Source organism: Dryobates pubescens, chromosome 15, assembly GCF_014839835.1.
Source record: "Dryobates pubescens isolate bDryPub1 chromosome 15, bDryPub1.pri, whole genome shotgun sequence".
NCBI lineage: Eukaryota > Metazoa > Chordata > Aves > Piciformes > Picidae > Dryobates > Dryobates pubescens.
In genome coordinates this window covers 18,621,961-18,642,427 of record NC_071626.1, presented here as the reverse complement: position 1 = coordinate 18,642,427, position 20,467 = coordinate 18,621,961, and positions in this window count along the sequence as shown.

Genomic DNA, 20,467 nt, shown 5'->3' with positions numbered 1-20,467 from the left:
GATTGGGCAAGATGACCTTCAAGGGTCTCTTCCCTCCCAATACAATCTGTGAATCTGTGAATTCCTCAATGATTTGACTAGAGAAAAGCCAGTCTTTTACCTGCAGTTTCCCAGGTCTTTTCTTTCCATTGGTTTACGGCAAAGGCATTTTTGAGAGCAAATTCAGTTCACATTCACAACCTCCCTGGGCAACCTGTTCCAGTGTCTCCCCACCCTTACTGCAAAGAATTTCTTCCTAACCTCCAGTCTCAATCTGCCCTCCTCAAGCTTGAATCCATTCCCCCTCATCCTATCACCACAGATGCAAAAAGTCCCTTCCTACACCGAATAATTTTCAGAGGGACTTGGGTGCTGCTGCTAAATGACTGTTTTTAAGCAGTGTATCACCAATGGGTTTTTTTGTAATACAGCCTGGAGAATTGGTGGTACACAGCTTTTCTCTTCAAATTTAAAAGGGCATTTCCTATCTAGAGCCTTCCCAAAAATGTCATCACAATTTTTTTCTGCAGGAACAAATAAATGTGTGACAGCTGATTGTATCACCGTTGGTAGTGCTGAACTGATGTGTCCTTTTTTTCCTCTCTGAATAAGAAATATAGTTACAGAGAAATTCCTGTTCAAATTTCTTACAGAGATTGCCCTGCTATGTGTGTGGCTCATGTGCTATCTTTCTCCTGACTTTCCAAGCCACTCAGCCATTTAAATACTTTTGTATTTGCTTATTCTTATCAGGTAAAATAGTCCAAAGCACTGCTGAATTCTCACTCGCTTTGGAAGTCAGTTCCTCGCTTTGTGTGGTGTTGAGTTGTGACACAAAGGGGCATTGCTCTGTAGTGTAGGCTCTCCAGAACATAAACATTCACAAAATACTTCATCTGAAGCAGCAGTGGAAACTGAAATTTCTGCTAAAAGCATTCATTCCCTTGCCTACCCACTAATGTTGTGGGAGGATGGATGGTGAACATCTGGAGACACTAATCTGTCTATTGTGTGTCCGAACAATGAACATCTGTAGCTTCCAAGAAGAGTCAGAGCAAAGCATATACAATTTGTCTCTGGCCTCTGTTTTCAGGGCTGTGAGCTTCTCTGTGGCTGTCTGTTTAATACATGGTTAAGTCAGATGCTGTACAAAAGCAGCTTTTCTACAAAATAAAGTGTCAGTAATGATTTCTTCCATCTCTGATTTTTTCCCTATTCATGTCATTTTTTCCCTTTGTATTCTCCACTCACTCTTCTATACTTTTAGTCCTTCTTGTAACCCAGCCTTTCCTGTGGTACTGTAAAGGAGTGACTGCTTGGCTCCATCCCCAGAAGGCTTAACTCCAGCATTCTGGGATGCTGAAGACATCCTACAGCAGGAAAGCCAGAAATATATTCAGGTTTAGTTAATACCTCATCTATGCACTAGGCCTATACCCTAACACCACATCCTGCTGTAGTCCATTGGGTCACTTCAGAGGCATAGACCTTGACTGAGCCCTCTTAAATGTATTTCCCAAAACCATGTGCCTTTATCTGCATTGCCCAAAGTTCAGCCAAGGAATCACTCTTTCACTTTTCCATCTGGAAAGGGACATGCACACAGCAATCTCATTGACTAGAAAAACACGGCTAGTTCTGCTTGTCTTGTCTTCCTTCACAATTAAGATTGAGGACACGTTGTGAAACCAATTTCCAAGCTCTCCTCTGATTATTATTAGCAAATGCTTGTTGCTGCAAGCTAAGAAAGTATTTAGACCAAGACCAGAAAGGAAGTTTGACTAGAGAAAAAGACATTAGCTATTATATAATGAAAGTAACAAAGCCTTCATTATTTTTGACAAATTATATTCTCTGTGGAGCCTGACAGTTTCAAAACACCAGCAGGGGTTTGGAAAGCATCATCAAGCAATAAATCATGTCCTGCTAGACTCTTTATTTTGTGCTTTGCCACTATTAGCAGCAGAGTTTTGTAGCCCCAGCATGGCATCTGTGTGTTAGTCTGGTGCTCAGATGCTTGCGGTCACCAAACATGATGCTGGGGACTTGTGATAAGCTGGGTGGCAGCTGACTCCAGGAGCTGTGGTCACCAGACTCTAAGGGCTGGGGCTCAGGGGTGTGGGGTTGGGGCTGGAGTCAGCAAGAACCCTGGTGTCAGTGCCCTGGGTTGGTGAGTTATTCCCATGAGCAAGCTAGGAAGCGCTGTGGCTCCCCAAGTGCTTTAGACAGTGTCCTTCGTAGGACTGTATTGGTTTTCATGGCAAGCTGATGGGGGGAACAGTTTCTGTGTGTGACAGGTGGCAGTGAAATAGACAAAGATAAATTCCCACTACTCCAAACCAGATTTCCTACTTGTGGTGGGTTGAAATTACCCCCCAGCATAAAATTGCCAGACCAGCTCAGTTAGAGGCAAAGCTACAATCTAAAATATGGAATGCAATGAATATGTACAAAATAATCAATATTTACATGTAGTCACAATTTATAAACAACACAGGAACCCCCTGGACAAACCAGGGGGCTACCAACAGCTTCTCCCTCCCTGCTCCCTTCTCTCCTCCCTACACACAGGACAAGAGAAGAAAGGAGAAACGCAGAGAGAGCTATTTGTTAATACTTAGCCACAACAAAGTGATGCAGCCAAGGCCAGCAAAGGCAGCAGGAGCCAGAGCTAGTATCTGCTAGAGAGAAGCAGTCAAAAAGAGAGAAAGTTAGTGTACAAAGCTAACTTTTATGTTAGGTATCTGTCCAATGGGATTATTTAGACCTTAGACCTTCCAGAGAAGGACCATGAGGATGATCAGAGGGCTGGAGCACCTCTCCTATGAGGACAGACTGAAAGAGTTGGGGCTGTTCAGTCTGGAGAAGAAAAGGCTCCGAGGTGACCTTATTGTGGCTTTCCAGTATCTGAGGGGGCCTACAAGAAGGCTGGGGAGGGACTTCTCAGGATATCAGGTAGTGATAGGACTAGGGGGGATGGAATGAAGCTGGAGGTGGGGAGATTCCGGCTGGACATGAGGAGGAAGTTACAGTATCACAGTATCACTAAGGTTGGAAGAGACCTCGAGGATCATCGAGTCCAACCTGTCTCCACAGACCTCACGACTAGACCATGGCACCAAGTGCCACATCCAATCTCCTCTTGAGCACCTTCACCATGAGAGTGGTGAAGCCCTGGAATGGGTTGTCCAGGGAGGTGGTTGAGGCTCCATCCCTGGAGGTGTTTAAGCCCAGGCTGGATGAGGCTCTGGCCAGCCTGATCTAGCGTGAGGTGTCCCTGCCCATGGCAGGAGAGTTGGAACTAGATGATCCTTGTGGTCCCTTCCAACCCTGACTGATACTATGATACTTATTTCCCTTTTTACATCCAATAGTAATTTCTTTACATTCTACTACTTTCTGTTCAAGATCTGTGGAAAATTATCTAGGCACAGCCTGAAACTACCACACAAGTGTGGGTTGATTGCATAGGCAGGTAAGAGTTAACTTTTTCTCCACAAAATGCTTATGTCAGAAGATATTTCCCATATATGTGTGTTTAGATCATAAACAGACTAAGCTAAGCTGATAGGTAAGAATTTCTTATACCCCTAGCCTATTATCAATCATTCTTGCCTCTATCTCTCTGAATTATGTTTCCTACTTCCCCTAAAGAATTCCATAAATTTTGGGGGGAAAAAAAGATTTCTCATGTGATAACTGGACAGTAAAGATAAAATATGTTCCCATATTCCTTTATTGGATGGTGTAGAGATTTAGCCTGCAGAGACAAGATCAGTGCTGTCCAAGAGAGATAGGCACGGAGGCTGGGGCACTCACAGTCAGCACACATCGCCAGGGGGCTTGGATTAAAAGAAAGGTTTTAAAGCAGAAGTATTCCCTAAGTTTCTGGCTGAGAACTCTCCTTACAGACCACGGATGAGTTATCTGGTAACAGTGATGGGAATATGCTAAGACCATCAAGACAGGGGTGCTAGTGGGTGAGAAGCTGGGTGTGAGCCAGCAATAGGCACTTGAAGCCCAGAAGGCAAATGGCAGCCTGGGCTGCACCAAAAGCAGCATGGCCAGAGATGGAGAGAGGTGATTCTGCCTCTCTGCTCTGCTGAGACCTCACCTCCAGGTCTGGAGCCCTCAACACAGCAAGGACATGGACCTGATGAAGAGGGTCCTGAAGAGGGTGTCTGTTATGAGGACAGGCTGAGGGAGCTAGAGTCCTTCAGCCTGGAGAAGAGAAGGCTGACCTAATAGCAGCCTGCCAGTACCTGAAGGGGGCTACAAGCAGGCTGCAGAGGGACTGTTTGCAAAGGCCTGCAGTGATAGGACAAGGGACAATGGTTTGAAATGAGAGAAGAGCAGATTTAGATTGGATGTTAGGAACAAGTTCTGCATCATGAGAGTGGTGGAACACTTCAACAGGCTGAGGCTCCATCCCTGGAGATATTCAAGGTCCAGCTGGACAAGGCTCTGAGCAACTTGGTCTAGTGAAAAGTGTCCCTGCCCATGGCAGGGGGTTGAAATTAGGTGATCTTCAATGTCCCTTCCAACCTAAACTATTCTATGCACATATTCTAGTCTATGAACTTGTGATTAATTTTGAAGGACAGCTGTCCCATGACTGAGTATGTAAGGCTCTCTCCAATATTAAAACTGTATTTTTTGCTCGAATAACAAAGTTCCATCGGTTTCACTGAGGCCAGACAATCCCTGCAAAATCATTAATGTGAAATAAGAGGTTGCCACCCTTCCCTTAGGCTCATGGACATGATACTGTTGTCCCAGATGCGTGCTGTGTACCTACACCTTTGCTGTTAGGCCAGGGCTAACTTGAAGACACCTTCGAGTTAATGCCTGAGTGCTTTGTCCAGTCACAGCCTGAGTTATGAATGCCAAGATGACAGAGCAAACCTGCCTGTCATTCACAGAATTCAATCAGGAACAATGAGATTACCAGGTAAGGCCACAAAGCAGCTGCCACCTCTGACTGTTCCTTGTGCCCCTTCTGTCAGTAAAGGCACCAGCCGAAATGGGCCATCTTCTGAGGTTTGGGGTTTTCTTTCCTTGCTTCAGTCCTAACAAATGTTTCACCCCTGTTTCATTAAACTTGGAAACAGTACAACCCAAATCATACACAGATCCCTGAAAGGTTTCACCATGATATTTTTAAACCTCTTGTGTTTATAGCTAATGGAAAATCTTGAGTTTAAGGGCTATGCTGTACGTTGCTTTCAGGAGAAACTGGAGAAGTTCCAGGGCTGATGTACTTCAGCCACATCAATTCCTAGAGGTAAAGGCACAAAATCAAAGAAACTAGAATTGAAGATGACTGAAATAAAGACTTCCTGACCAGTCACTGAACAGTCAGTGGAACAATCTTCAAAGCAGGGGTGGCAGAAAGTTTGCTGATGGAGACATTTCAAGTGAGACCATACACAGACACGTATAATAATTGGGCATGGAAACTTGCTAAGTGACAAATTCAGCCACATCTGTCTCATTTCAAATGCCAACACATGAGCACCCATGCACTGAGAAGCTGCTAGTGATGTCCACAAAACAGAAAGGTCATCTTAAGTAGGTGGCCACCCCTTGTACAGTGCTTGCAATTCACTGCAAATCACACAGCTGGCTGCTAGTGATAATTCCTTGTGTTTTTTCCAACATAATACAGCTGTGTATATTAACACATTCTTTCCTGTTCCACTTCAAGCACTGGACTGTTAATGAATCAGCAAATTCCTTACATTTAATTAATCAGTAAATTCCTTAAAGTTAAGTTCTCCCTGTGTACATTACCAATTCAAAGGAGAAAATCTTGTTTAACTTGGCATTTCTATAAATAGGTATATGTACAGCTGCAAACTTACACAAAGAGCTACACGTTTGCACTGCCAGATATGACACTGAGGGTTGTCCAGGTTGGTGTTACTTTGCTTTTCCAGCCAAAAGATTCCACATGAAGCTTAGTCTCTGGCTGCACAGGCAAATTACAGATAAATGCTATGGATCCTCATGTCTCAGAGACCTCATCATGTGTTTTAGAGAGGGAAAGACCATCATTGTGGTGGACCTCCCTCCCATCCAAGGCCTTAACTAACCTCACAGACCTTTGAGCAACGCTAGCAGCTCCAGCTGTTCTGGCAGACATTAAGGAAGGTCCGACTCAGAAGATGCATTTTTTGTTTGTGAGAATCAGCTGTGAAGGGGGAATTTTCATCCTTATTAGGGCACCCTAGAAGAGATTAATGTGACATGATGTCACACGAGAAGCACTGGCTTTGAGACCAATTTTTGTTTGTGACTCTTCGCAATGTGTTGCTTTAGATTTATGTCAAGTGGCTCAGAAAGCTTCACACAACCACCTTCCTCTTTGCAGTTTTCAGCTTGACTTACATATGCATGGAAAGGTGGAGAAAGGCTGGTACAAGCAGCGTGCCACCTGGACAGAAAATGGGGTGGGATCATTGCAAAGCAAAACATAATTTTTTTCTCCCTGCATCAGGATTTCCAGACATGTCTTAGGGGCAATTCAGAAACGTGGTTTGGAGTCTCACAAAGGGGAAACAAACTGTGTGCATCTGCAAGTGTGCATGTGCACATACACGTGCAAAGGTTGTCTATGCTTTGTGCCTGCAGTTTGCTTTTCTTTTTAAAGGAAGGGCTGTTGTAGCAGAAAGAGGTTTGAGACCTCCCTTTGAAAACCTAGCCCACAGTAATTTGGTGCACAAAATCATCAAGAGGCTGGGGCCACTCAGCTCAGGAAAACTGCCGTGCCTGTGGATCCATCTACCCAAGAATGTCAGTCATGGCAGGCACAGAAAAGAGGGCACCGGTGAACCTTCCAAGGGGTGAGATATTCATTAGCAAAGACACGGCAGGCTTACCACACAGCTTCCTTCAGACAGCTGTGTTTTTCAAGGCTATCACTTACTCTCAGTACCAACTCGTGGCCCCAGGGAGCTCCACAAGTGCTCACAGCCTTGGACACGTGCTTTCAGTCATGAGAAATGGTGGTGGCCACACAGCTACGTGCCTCCCTGGTCACATCAGGCAGAGACTCACTTCCAGCTGTGGCCTTGCGAACTTCAGAGCGACAGCAGGGATCAGCCCTGCATCTTCTTGCTCTCCAAAGCACGTGCCTGATGTCCCCCCCGGGGAAGGCTCACTGGGAGCTACCAGAGCACAGTTCAAAAGACTGTCAGAGACACAACAGATTCCTGATTCTTTTACCCAGCTTTTGCTTTTCCTCTTGCTAAAGAATTGATTGTTGAATGTAAGGTTCTTGCACACTCTCTGAGCTGGACTTGTGCCTGAATTCTCTCTACTAAATAGTGCACAGCACAAGCTTAAACAGTTCCTGCAGCGTTAGCTGTGACACTGTGGTGAATCAGCTCAACAAAGGGTCACTGGGCAAAAAAAAAAAGATAAAAGCCAAGAATGGTAGGACAAGCCACCTTCAGCACACATGGAGGGTTGTAAAGAGACAATGACAGGGCAAGGAGGAGTACAGGGATACCAGAGACCAAACTACTGTAGCAGACTTGAAACAACACAGCAGCTAAGGTGGGAGACAGCTCCTCCAGGAAACCAGGCTGATGTGGGAATGCACTGAAGAAGTCAAGGCAGGGATGACTTCTAAGGAAGGTAGCTGTTCAGCTTGAAAAACATTTCCTACTAAATGCTTTTTTAGATCAAAGACTGCTGAAAGGGAGATCTGTAAGCACTAGTTACCAGTTGCTGTGCTGGGTAGGACACAATTAGACATAGGTACATAATAAGGTGTGAACAGAGCACTGGAGCAGGCTGCCCAGAGAGGTTGTGGAATCTCCTTCTCTGGAGGCTTTCAAAGCCAACCTGGATGTGTCCCTGTGTGACCTACTCTCGGTGATCCTGCTTCAGCAGAGGGGTTGGACCAAATGATCTCTGGAGGTCCCTTCCAACCCTTAACATTCTGTGATTCTGCCAGCTGTAGAGCATTGTCTGCTAACATGAATAAATTGAACATAATTAAACCACTGAGGATGCTGTCACCAGCGGAGACACACAGAAACACCTGACCACTTCTGAGACCCTAAGCAGTTCAGCAACCTTTGCTCTCCAAATTATGATAATTCTCAAGGAAGTCTCTAAAGTTAAAGATATGCTTCAGAGTCCAGAGTCCAGGCAGTAGAGCAAAGTGAAATGTGGCGGGATCTCCAGAGCATAAATCTGTGTAGCAGGGGAGCTTTCCTAATCCTGAAGCAGCCCTTCCCAGGCAGTGTGGGGGTTTGCCTTTCAGCCCTGGGCAGTTATTTAACCCTAAACTTAAAGACAAATGCAAGCATCCTTGTTTAGACATTTCAGTACAACTTCTGCTGGTGAAAACCAAACCAAACCAACAGCAGAGAGCTTCTAGCTTCCCTTTCTGTATGGCAGTTGTATACTTTTGTTTCATAGATTTCTGATGAAAAATTAAAGATTATCTTGTAATGAAACCTCAATTAATAATGAAAAAAATACACTGTTGTTCAATTAAATGAACAAGATTTGTTTGTCACAGATTCAGAGATTTACAGGTTGCATAGGGTTGGAAGGGACCCTCAAAGGTCATCTTGTCCAACCTCTCTGCACTCAGCAGGGACAACTCCAACTAGATCAGGCTGCCCAGGGCCACATCCAGTCTGATCTTGAATGTCTCCAGGGACAGGGCCTCAACCACATCCCTGGGCAGCCTGTTCCAGTATTTCACCACTCTCATTGTGAAGAACTTCCTGATGTCCAACCTAAACCTACCCTGCTCCAGTTTCAAACCATTGTCCCTGGTCCTATCACTCCAAGCCCTTCTAAACAGTCCCTCCCCAGCCTTCCTGTGGGTCCCTTTCAAGTATTGAAATGTAGCTCCACGGTCTCTGTGGAGCCTTCTCTTCTCCAGGTTGAAGAGCCCCAGTTCTTTCAGCCTGTCTTCATAGGAGAGGTCCCTAATATTCTGTGGTTCTGTAATTCTGTGACCCCTTATGACATGAGTACTGTCCTGATTTGCACTCTTTTGGCTTTGGCCCCAAAATTCCCTGTGGGAGTGATTATGAAAGTAGGGATGGACAATGGCCCAGTATTGAACTGAGATTTTGTGAGTCACCCTGCTACCTGCCACCAAAATGTAATCAAAGAAGCCCAGCCTAGCTCAGCTCTGCTCAGGAAAGCACTGAGAGGACAAATCCCTGTACATTCACTGTCATAAGGCAGCTTAGCCTTAAGCAGTCAGGAAAGAGCCTTACAATTACATAATTGCATGGACTGCTCGGAGTCAGGGCAAGAAAAATGACTTCTCTCATCTGAGCAAAGGCCCAGTAATCACGTGAGAAACAAAATGTCAAGCAACAAGCATCTCCAGGGTACTGAGCATTCCCAGAGGACAGAAGAGACACATTTCTTCTCAGGAGATTTTTTCCCACCGGCCAACAGCAAGGCCATCACGTAGCGTACGTCAGAAAATTTGAGTAATAGACCAATGGAGCTTGTCTGGTTTGGGATTCTTTTGGGTTTTATCTAGTTCATAATCTTAAAATTAAGTATCTACAAAGAGGATTTTATAGTAGTTTACTGGTGATATGGCTTTCTCTTTGCCATTTAAAAGAGAGGGCTCAAGAATGCCCTGCGAAATGTCATCAGGATCAAAATCAAACCTCAGTGCACACATCCCTTTCTAACAGACACTGTGACGTTGTATTGTCTGAAAGAAATTGGGAAGTGTGAGAAGATTGCAATAACTTAATTTACAGGAGTTGGGGTACTGCTGTATTCTCCCCTAGAACATGGAATCAGAGAATAGTTTGGGTTGGAAGGGACCTCCAAAGATCTTCTAGTCCAAGCCCCTTGCAGCGAGCAGGGACATTATCTTTAAGGTCCCTTCCAACATAAACCAGTCTATGAGACTATGAATCTAAGAGTCTATGAATGTAGATCAGGCTGCTCAGAGCGTTGTCAAGCCTGACCTTGAACATAGAATCATAGAATCAATAAGGTTGGAAAAGACCTCAAAGATCATCAAGTCCAACCTGTCACCACAGACCTCATGAGTACTAAACCATGGCACCAAGTGCCACATCCAATCCCCTCTTGAACACCTCCAGGGATGGTGATTCCACCACCTCCCTGGGCAGCTCATTCCAATGGCTAACAACTCTCTCTGTGAAGAACTTGCTCCTCACCTCGAGCCTAAACTTCCCCTGGCACACCTTGAGGCTGTGTCCTCTTGTTCTGGTGCTGGTTGCCTGCGAGAAGAGACCAACCCCCTCCTGGCTACAACCTCCCTTCAGGTAGTTGTAGACAGCAACAAGGTCTCCCCTGAGCCTCCTCTTCTCCAGGCTAAACAATCCCAGCTCCCTCAGCCTCTCCTCACAGGGCTGTGCTCAAGGCCTCTCCCCAGCCTCATTGCCCTTCTCTGGACACGTTCAAGTGTCTCGATGTCCTTCTTAAACTGAGGGGCCCAGAACAGGACACAGGACTCAAGGTGTGGCCTAACCAATGCAGAGTACAGGAGCACAATGACTTCCCTGCTCCTGCTGGCCACACTATTTCTGATGCAGGCCAGGATGCCATTGGCCTTCTTGGTCACCTGGGCACACTGCTGGCTCATGTTCAGCCAGCTGTCAATCAGTACCCCCAGGTCCCTTTCTCCCTGGCTGCTCTCCAGGCACTCTGACCCCAGCCTGTAGCACTGCATGGGGTTGCTGTGGCCAAAGTGCAGCACCCAGCACTTGGACTTGTTGAATGCCATCATGTTGGACTCTGCCCATCTGTCCAGTCGGTTAAGGTCCCTCTGCAGAGCCCTTCTGCCCTCTAACTGACCAACACCTGCTCCCAGCTTGCTGTTGTCTGCAAATTTATTGATGACTGACTCAATGCCCTCATCCAGATCATCAATAAAGATATTGAACAGGATGGGGCCCAGCACTGATCCCTGGGGCACACCACTAGTGCCTGGCTGCCAGCTGGATGTGGCACCATTCACCACCACTCTCTGGGCTCAGCCCTCCAGCCAGTTCCTAACCCAGCTCAGAGTGTTGCTGTCCAAGCCACAGGCTGACAGCTTGGCCAGCAGTTTGCTGTGGGGGACGGTGTCAAAGGCCTTGCTGAAGTCCAGGCAGACTACATCCACAGCCTGCCCTACATCCACCAGGCAGTCACCTGATCATAGAAGGAGATCAGGTTGGAGAGGCAGGACCTGCCCTTCCTAAATCCATGTTGGCTGGGCCTGAGCCCTTAGCCATCCTTCAGGTGCACTGTGATTGCCCCCAAGATGATCTGCTCCATAATCTTGCCTGGCACTGAGGTCAGGCTGACAGGCCTGGAGTTTGCAGGTTCCTCCATCCAGCCCTTCTTGTGGATATCTCCAGGAATGGGGCATTACCTACCTCCTTGAGCACCTGTTGCAGTGCTCTGCCACCCTCATGGTAAAGAACATTTTGCAGAGTACAGGAAAGGAAGGCTCTGTCCAGTCTTTCATACATCAGTCAAAACTGGATTTCTCACAGAAACAGAAAAACACCTAAACAACCAAAGCAGACACCAAAACCAGGTAACTCTTCTGAGTGCTAAACTCCAACATGCTAATGAGAAGGCTAATTCCTTGTTTTCTCTGTGTAATAAAGTGAAGCCCTGGATAATAACCTTTCTTTTCTCAGTTTGGGTTACTCACACATACTCATGCACACTTGCTTTTTCCCCTCTGATCAGTCTCATTCTATCCTCTCCCACTACTTGAGCCCACGCAGGCAACTCAGTGTCAGCATGGAGCTCCTGATTTGGAGCCACAACCTGTCTCGGTTCACCCTTCTTCTGAATGCAATGAGACCATGGTTCCACACAGTGATCCAGCACTGGCAGTCTTCTCTGGTGGCCCCCCTCCAGAAAAGAAAAGAAGAAAAAAAGAAAAAACACCTTTTTTTTTTGAAACAAAGGATGCAATTGAATCCCAAGAATTATTAAAAGCTGAATGCTATTCAAAAGCCATAGGTTGTGAGAAGACAGGGAGGCAAAGTTTAAATGCCATGTCTCCTCTCTTTCACTGTTCGGGTTTCCAGGATAAGGGGAGGGTTTGGGTTTATTCCTCTCTGGGATAGGAATGTGTGATTGCTGCCAGAATCATATTTGTGGCCTGAAATTTCACTGAAGAGGGCAGACTTTGTGGGGTTTGGGGGTTTTGGTTGGTTGGGTTGAGTTTTGGTTTGGGACTTTGGGGGTTTTTTGTTTCTTTGTTCTTTTTTGGTTGGTTGGTTTTGGTTTTGTTTGGGGTGGTGTGGGGGTTTTGTTTGTTTGTTTGGGTTTTCCTGTTGGTTTTTGGGGTTGTTTTTTTTAATCTAAAGATTTAACCCAGGTTTTAATGTCATGGTAAGATAGTGCTGTGAAACTTTTGATACTTTTGTTTCTATATGAAATCAAGGGATCACAGAATGTTAGGGGCTGGAAGGGACCTCCAAAGATCATTCAGTCCAAACCCTCTGCCAGAGCAGGATCACATAGAGCAGGTCCCACAGGAACACATCCAGGTGGGTTTTGAATCTCTCCAGAGAAGGAGACTCCACACATACCCCCTGTGCAGCCTGTTCCAGTGTTCCATCACCCTCACAGTGAAAAAAGTTTTCCTCATGTTTCCATGGAATTTCTTATGCCTCAGCTTCCACCATTGCCCCTTGTGCTGTCACTGGGCATCACTGAGCAGAGCCTGGCTCCATCCTCTTGGCACTCACCCTCTACATCTTTATAAACATGAATGAAGTCACCCCTTAGTCTCCTCCTCTCCAAACTAAAGAGATCCAGCTCCCTCAGTCTCTCCTCATAAGGAAGATGTTCCACTGTTCCAACAGAAGTTGGGAAAGAGATATTTGACATTTGTCAATACATTTATTGCACCAACTGAAACAGCAGAAATTACATCCTGTAAGATAGGATGAAATTATAGCCAAAAGAATCAGTTCTTATTGGTGATCAAGGCTGGAGGCCGTTTGTCAGACTTGAAGAAGAAACCAGACTTTACAAGAAACCAAACCATAGAAATCTAGATGCATTCATTGCTTTCCACACACTTGCAAAGCTGTGGGAGAATGGAAAATCAGAATACACACTCTTTGCTCTCTGTGCATATACCTACATAAACACAAGCACCTATGCAGCTGAAGGAACAACTCCAGCGGTGAGGATTAACAGATAAGCTCTGTTAGTTCTGCGTTGATGATCTAAAAACTGTGATGGATTTCTTCTGAATGCCTTTTAGAAGATGGATCCTGACCTCTCCTGCACCACTGCCTGGATGGAAGAGGATGCAGACAGAGAAGGTCACAATTCATGGGAGGTATACAATATATTGTCTCTGACAGAACAGTATTAAGAAATAAGCTACTGAGACAGTATGTCATCCTCCAGTGATAAGGAGCTATTAGATCATGCTTCAACCAGAAGAGAATGCACATTGCAGCACATTTCTTGTTGCACTCATTAGCAAGAAGGTCCAGTCATTTCCCACATATTTCTGCAACCCATTCTCTGAATTTCCCAGCAAATGTATTGTTCCATAACTTAGCAATGTCCTACATCAACAGTCATTTCTCTTCCTGAAAGCTATGGGAAGGCATTCCAATGGAACTCACTTGCCTTCCTTGTGCTTTTAGCCCTATTTTGACCAAGGCAGATAGAGCTAAGCAGGGACAGAGACACATATATTCAATTAACACAACTCTCTTTTTGTTGAATGATGAGAAAAATGGTAGATGGATGAACAAACTTCCCAGACTATTAAGGGTAGCTGGGAGCATTTCATTTTCCAGCATCGCTGGCCTGCCACCTTGGGGAGTTCGTTTCCACATAAATCAAACGTTAACCAGACAGGGGGAAACTGTTCTCACTGTTACAAAGGAGGCAGCTGTCCAGCTCCAAAGGACTAAATCTCTGTTCCTCAGGGACATATGGAAGTGGTCATTACAAGACAATATTTATTTATAAACACACTTGGCCCCATCAGCTGGGCTTGAATATATAGAAGAATGAGGCTTATTAGTAAGATAAAGCTTTCCCATGACCTATAGAGGACACTGCATAGGGACCACAGATGTTCTGTATTAGAAAAGCTGGAAAATTTATGTCAATGCCCATGAAAAGCTCCGTTTGGAAGTAAGTAAATAAATAAATAAGGAGGTCATCAGCAAAGACAAGGTTATGAACACTGGAAAATGGATCTTCCAGGATATTTAACCTTTATTTGTCTCATTAAATGGAACAGAACTTGGCCTCAACTGCTTGTGTCCCTCCTGAGCAGCTCCGCTGAGGTTACTGCTCAGGATTTGCTCCAGTGCAGAGCCAGGCAGATGCCAGCCTCCGTGGGGACTGGTGTGTCATGAAGGTGCAAACACACACACACAGAAGCTGCCTTGGCAGTACGGTTCACACAAGCACTGCCAAGAAAGGGGCAGGGAAGAAATGTATTTCTGAAGTCAATCTATGCCACTTTCTGATCCAGATGTGGAAAAGTCTCTGTCCCCATCATATAACCTCACAAGGACTCAGCTTCAACTGCGGAACTTAAATCATGGAGCTTCTTAACACCAAATTTGTCATCAGGTAGAAAAAGCTGTACAAAGACATCACAGGACCTGATTAAATTTTTGTTTAGCAAGGCTTAATTCTTCAGATTGTGCAAGTTGGCCTGTCTAAGCCCAGGGATCAACTCTCCATCTGGGTCTGGCCCTGACCTATTGCGAACTGTATGGTGTCCTGGCTGGCCTGAAGCCTTGAATCAAAGGGTTTGTGTATCTCTGCAGTCTGTGCTCAGTGAACACAAGCTGCTGCTCTTTGCACAGCTGGAGCCTCACTGTACACCTGTGCTCTGGCTCATAGCACCTCAGCTGCTTCTCCCTTCAGTGTCACATGGAACAATTAGACCATCATCTCCTCACCTATCTCTATTGCAGGGGACTTTTTGTCACACAATACTTCCTTGAGCAGTACTGGTCCCCCCATCTACCAGAGGGTGCTGACTAATTACTTTCCAGTAGAGCCTTCTGAGAGGTATGTAGCATGCCCTACACCTTTTTTTTTTCCTCTCTCTTTTGGTTTAAACCATCTCCCCTTGTCCTGTCACAACAGGCCCTACTCAAAAATCTGTCCCCAGATTTCTCATCAGCCCTTCAAGTACTGAAAAGCCACCAGAAGGTCTCCCTGAAGTGTTCTCTCCTCTAAACTCCAGCTCTCTCAGCCTGCCTCACAGCAGAGAGTTTGCAGTCCTTGTTGTAGCCTCCTGTGAACCTGCTGCAATAGGTTAATACCTTCTTGTGCTGAGGACCCCAGAGCTAGCTGTCTCTTGCTATTCTGTTTCTTCATACAATGTAGTATCATTTTCAACCATTAGAATGGCTTCTCATGTCCAGGTGTACTCACTGATGTAGCAGGAACTAGAGAAAAAATCTCTGTTTCTTTCTAGCTAGGACTGAGAGAAGCCCCATTAACCCATAGGAATGGGTGTAAGGCCTCAGAACACTTAGGGTCATGAGAGTATTAGTTCCTGGGATATATCACTAGTGACCAACCTCCACTGGACTTCATGTCACCCAGCACAACTGTTTGATCCTGGCAGGGTAGTGGGTTTGCAGTTCACCTCACTGTCCACCTATCTTAACCATACTTTCTTTGTCTGTGAGGATGTTCTGGGGGTGCATGTCAAATGCTTTGCTGAAGACAAGGAAAACAATGTCCACTATCTTCCCTCATTTTGGTCAGATGTGATTTCTCCTTTGTAAATCTGTGCTGGCTATTCCTAATCACCTTCTCACCCTTATTTCCAGGATTAGTTGCTCCATCACCTGCCCAGGAATCAAGGTGAGACTGGCTGGCCTGTAGTTCCCCAGATGGTCCTTCTTGTCCTTCCAGAAGATAGGGGTGACATTTGCTTTCTTCCAGTCCTCAGGAACCTCTGCTGATGACCACAACTTTTCAAAGGCAATTGAGAGTGGCCTCACAATGACACTGGCCAGTTCTTGTGGGAGCAACCCCTCAGGCCCTATGGACTTGTTTAAACAGAAGTATTTCTATTTAGAGAAGGAAAATATTGACACTTACTCATTTGTTTTCCTTGGTATTTTCCTCATGCCTCTGTTTTACTTCCCTGTGCTTTTGCTTGTAATGAGAGCCCAGAGCCTGTTTGTGTGCATTATTTACCCTTGCTCCCCACTTCAATCAACCAGCAATATTTCTAACACCAGCACCCCCCCATACTGACATTAACCTCTCCAGTTCTCAGAGAGGCTATTCTATGTAGAATTAGAAACACTGATTCATCCCAATTAGTCTGTGATCAGAGTCATTCCTCATCTTCCCATACAAGTTTCTGAGTAACCCACAAAGGGAAAATCACTATCACAATGCAACCTTTCTTTCCAAATCCTCTGCTGTCCCTGGATACCAGGGGAGCTCATTTCAGCCACAGCAGGGACAAAGATATTTATTTTGATTTATGCTTTCCTATCTTCTCCCTCTTAGCCACAAGAAGCCAATCTCCATCATCTCTGCGTATCTCGGCTCCTCAACCAGACAGTGACCTTGTTTCAGAAGTCAAACTGAGATCAAATGTTCGTGGGTAAAAAGCCTTTGACTCACAAGAGGAACTAGAGGAAAAAGCTGTTCATCCTGCACACTGCTGTGTTCACAGTGAGTACAGTTGTTTCCTTTCCCACACATCTTTGCTGTTTATTTGAGGGGGGGTTATTAAGCTAACATGCATTTCAACAGCTGCTTCCTTGAGAGTTTTAAAACATATCAAGGGCTAGGCCAACCTACTAAGAAGAAAAGAGGTCTAGGAGGAAGAGAAATTGTCAAGTGGCAGATGGTGAAGCTTGTTTTACCCTTAGTGGCTCCATGTATTCAAGGAAGTGCTAAGGTAAACGCACATGGCAAGAGTTAACGAAGCACACAAATGAGACAATGTAGTGTGTGCTGTTCTGGTTAAGAATTTGTTACATCTAGAGGGAAAAAGGAAAGGGAGAAGGCAAAGGGGATGGAGCAGTGAAAGGGAAAGGGGATAAGGCAAGGGAAGGGGAAGAAAGAAAGAGATAGAAGGCCCCAGTCATTAGTCAAAGTAGAACCACTGACCATGAATAGGCCACTTATATCTTTGAGTCTGGGCCCCAGAGTTCCTATTCATGAACTAGTGGCTCATGGTCAGACCAAGTCCTAGAAGTCAAGGAACAAAATTAGCACAGCAATAGAGCCTTTCTGTGTTTAAGGGTGCTGAGACCTGAACTTCATCACCTCAGGCTTCTTGCCACATCTCCCTTTCCCCTTCTGTGGCACCATTAAAGCTTCAAGTTTTGAATGTGTTTTGCTGTGTACAACATCTATGGAAAAAGAAGAAGGGGGGAAAAAAAGGATTCTCTGCACTTCAAAGACACTGCCTGAAATGAGCAAGCCATAAATTTGGTTTTGTTCAATATGTCATCAAAACATCCATTCAATAAACTTTCTGCTTCTTTTTATGTTCCTTATGGAAGTAAAGCAGAACTTTGCCTTAGCAAGGACAGTTTAACTGCAATACATCTGCAGTTTGTTGTTTGGATTACTTGTCTTTCTAAACCAGGTCTGCCAGTTATTTCTCTTAGATGAAACCAGTGAACCTTTAAAAATGGGTGGGGAAAAAAAGGAAAGATTTGGCTTAGAATTAAGCAGCTTTCTAGTACCTGCCCTAAGCTTGATGGGCCCAGATCTATGTTATTTTTTATGGCTACTCATATTCCTGGTACTGGAGCTATGAAGTCATTTGGTAAAAGGGGCTCAATCTGATTCCAACAGAAACAAAGTTAAAAGAGTGATTTCTCACATGTTGCCCTAGAAATAGGCAACACCACGTGAAAGGCTCTACTTCGTTATGAAACCCTGCACTAGCACAATCATTTGGCCACCGTTTGTTTAAAGAGCAGGGGAAATAGGGGGGCACCTAAAAGAAAACACAGTTTTACATCTATTCAGGATGGAGGCACAGTTATTTCCAAACAACCAAAAGATAACGTTGCTAAGAGCAGCTTCAAAGTTGACTGGCTTGTTCAGCACATCAAGCACTGAAGGAAAAAGAAAGCCATTTTTCAAAGGAAACAAGCAAGTGAAGCAGCTTTATAATTTCAAAAAGCAATGGTAATCACAAGTAAATGTTCCAAAAGCAATTTGTGTGTCAACTTTCACTAATTCCTAATACACACACAAATATTTTCTTCTAGGATATAGCATGCTAGAGGAAGAGCTCTGAAAATGGGCTCTGCAGTAGGCATGATGAAGGGTGCTGAGGGAGGTGGCTTTCTGAAGCTGTCCTGGTGTCCTGGGTTAAGACAGCCCACTCTCAAAAGCAAGCCCCTCACACAAAGATTGGGAGGGAAAGTAACACAAGCCCTGGGTTGAGTTTAATGAGATGATTCTGATGTACAATGGCCTTAGCCTCTGAGAAAAGCACAGCAAAAGCAGAAGCAGAAGCAGAAGCCAGTGATAAAATGACCGCTCCACTCTTCAAACCTGCAGCCAGCCCAGTGGAAAAAAACAGCCTCCCAAAACCCATAAACCAGAAGCAGCAACTGGAACAGGAAGCCTCTCATGTCACAATCTGAACGATGAGCCCAACAATGCTTTGCTACAGGCAGCACTTTCATTGTGAAGCTGGAATGACAGCAGCATGCTATGGAATTGCAGATTCAGTTGACTAACCCATGACACTTGGCCAGTCCTAATGCACCAGTCCTTTTTGTCCTATAACCCCAGGAAAACTGAGATTGGAGGGGATAAACCTAACTAGATCAGAACTAGTGATGCTTCCTGGAGAGACAGGAAAACAGAGATGGGAGGGGATAAACCACTAGATCAGAACAGACAGTGGTGAGCAGTCTGCAATGGAGCAGCCCAGGGAAGGTGAGATATTTGTTTTTAAAAATGACCATTCAACCTGATACAGAGAAATTTTGTAGTGTGCTCCAACTGTCCCATTCAGATCCTCTAAAAAAGGGTTAAGCCTGCACAGCTTCATCCAGTTCTTTGATCTTGTAAACTCAGACCTCCCTTATTAAAAAAACAGACCTTCCATTTAGCCTAAACTATGCAGAGCCTCACCAGCTGACCTTCTCATAGACATCAGGCCCTGAGCTGGTGTAACTGGCAAACTATGCATGCTGGTAAGAGCCTGCTGCTCTGGTGTCCTGCACCAAATAGAGTCAAAGAATCATAGAATGGTTTGGGTTGGAAGGGACCTTTAAAAGTCATCTAGTCCACTGCCCCTGCAGTAAGCAGGGACATCCCCAACTAGGTCAGGCTGCTCAGAGCCCCATCAGGCTTGGCAATGCAACAGGTGCTTGCCATGAGGACTTGCCATTAAAAGGTTCTGTTGATCTGGCAGATGGATCCACACTCTGCCCATTTCCTTGTAAAGCAGCAAGACAGATTTGAGGTTTTCTACCCTGCTCCAGTTTCAAACCATTGCCTCTCAACCTGTCACTACAAACCCCACACTGTCCACCCATACCCAGCTGCTGTGCTCCCACTCCCTCTCATCTCCCATGTACCTGCAGCATGTGGATAGCTCTCTATGGTTGCTGAACCTGCAAACTCTTTATCTGCTTGTAGAGCTGCTGTTGTTGAGCAAAACCCTAATTAGCCTGCCAAATGCAATGACAAATGATAAAGCTTCAGTGTACTCTGGCTTATTTGTTACTAGCTGTGGTGTAAATGTTCTGGGAAGACAAGGTTTAATACCACCATCAGCTGATGGAACAGCTTTTTTGGTGTTATTTCCAGGCAGGCCTCATTTCCTTTGAGTAAGTTTGCTTTGACGTTACTGGGAGATGGTTTGGGGCAGATATTTACACTCGGCTGAATTCCTGTGGCATCCTCCAAGCTCATTTGACACAGGCTTGGGGCCCAGGCTGCCAGAAGTCGAGAAAGCACTTTGCACAGCACCTTATCAATTTGTTGTGCTGACTGAGTGGTGTGATTACTTTGCCATGGCTGGGGAGGCTGACTAACCCTCCCTGAACCCTTAATCTCAGGACAGCTTGGACTAAGAGAAACTTCTGCAAAAACAGGCCGCAAAGAATGCATCAGCAAGGAAAAGCTTTGCATCTTTTACAGCTTCTTGACCTCTTCTGGGTGGACTTTTTTTTCCCTACCAGGAAGGATTCAACAGAATAAGCTGGGACCTCAGCACAATGCAGTGACTGATCTGCAGCTGGGCTTAGGCATGTCTCCAAACAGCATGGCTGCTTGGGCTTAGCTAGCAAGCACACAAGCCTGACTCATTGCTGCTTCAATTTGGTTTCTAACTAGCAGTTCAGATTGGTGGGTCTCAAATTCATCCCTGACTTATGCTAATTTCTTTATTTTTTTGAGGCTTGGTTTCACCGAGACCGAGATGGAAGGGGGAAAATGGAGGGAAAGAGCAACATAGGAAGACCTGAGAAGGCTTCTATTTCCCTAGCACATGTCTTTTGTCTAGTTG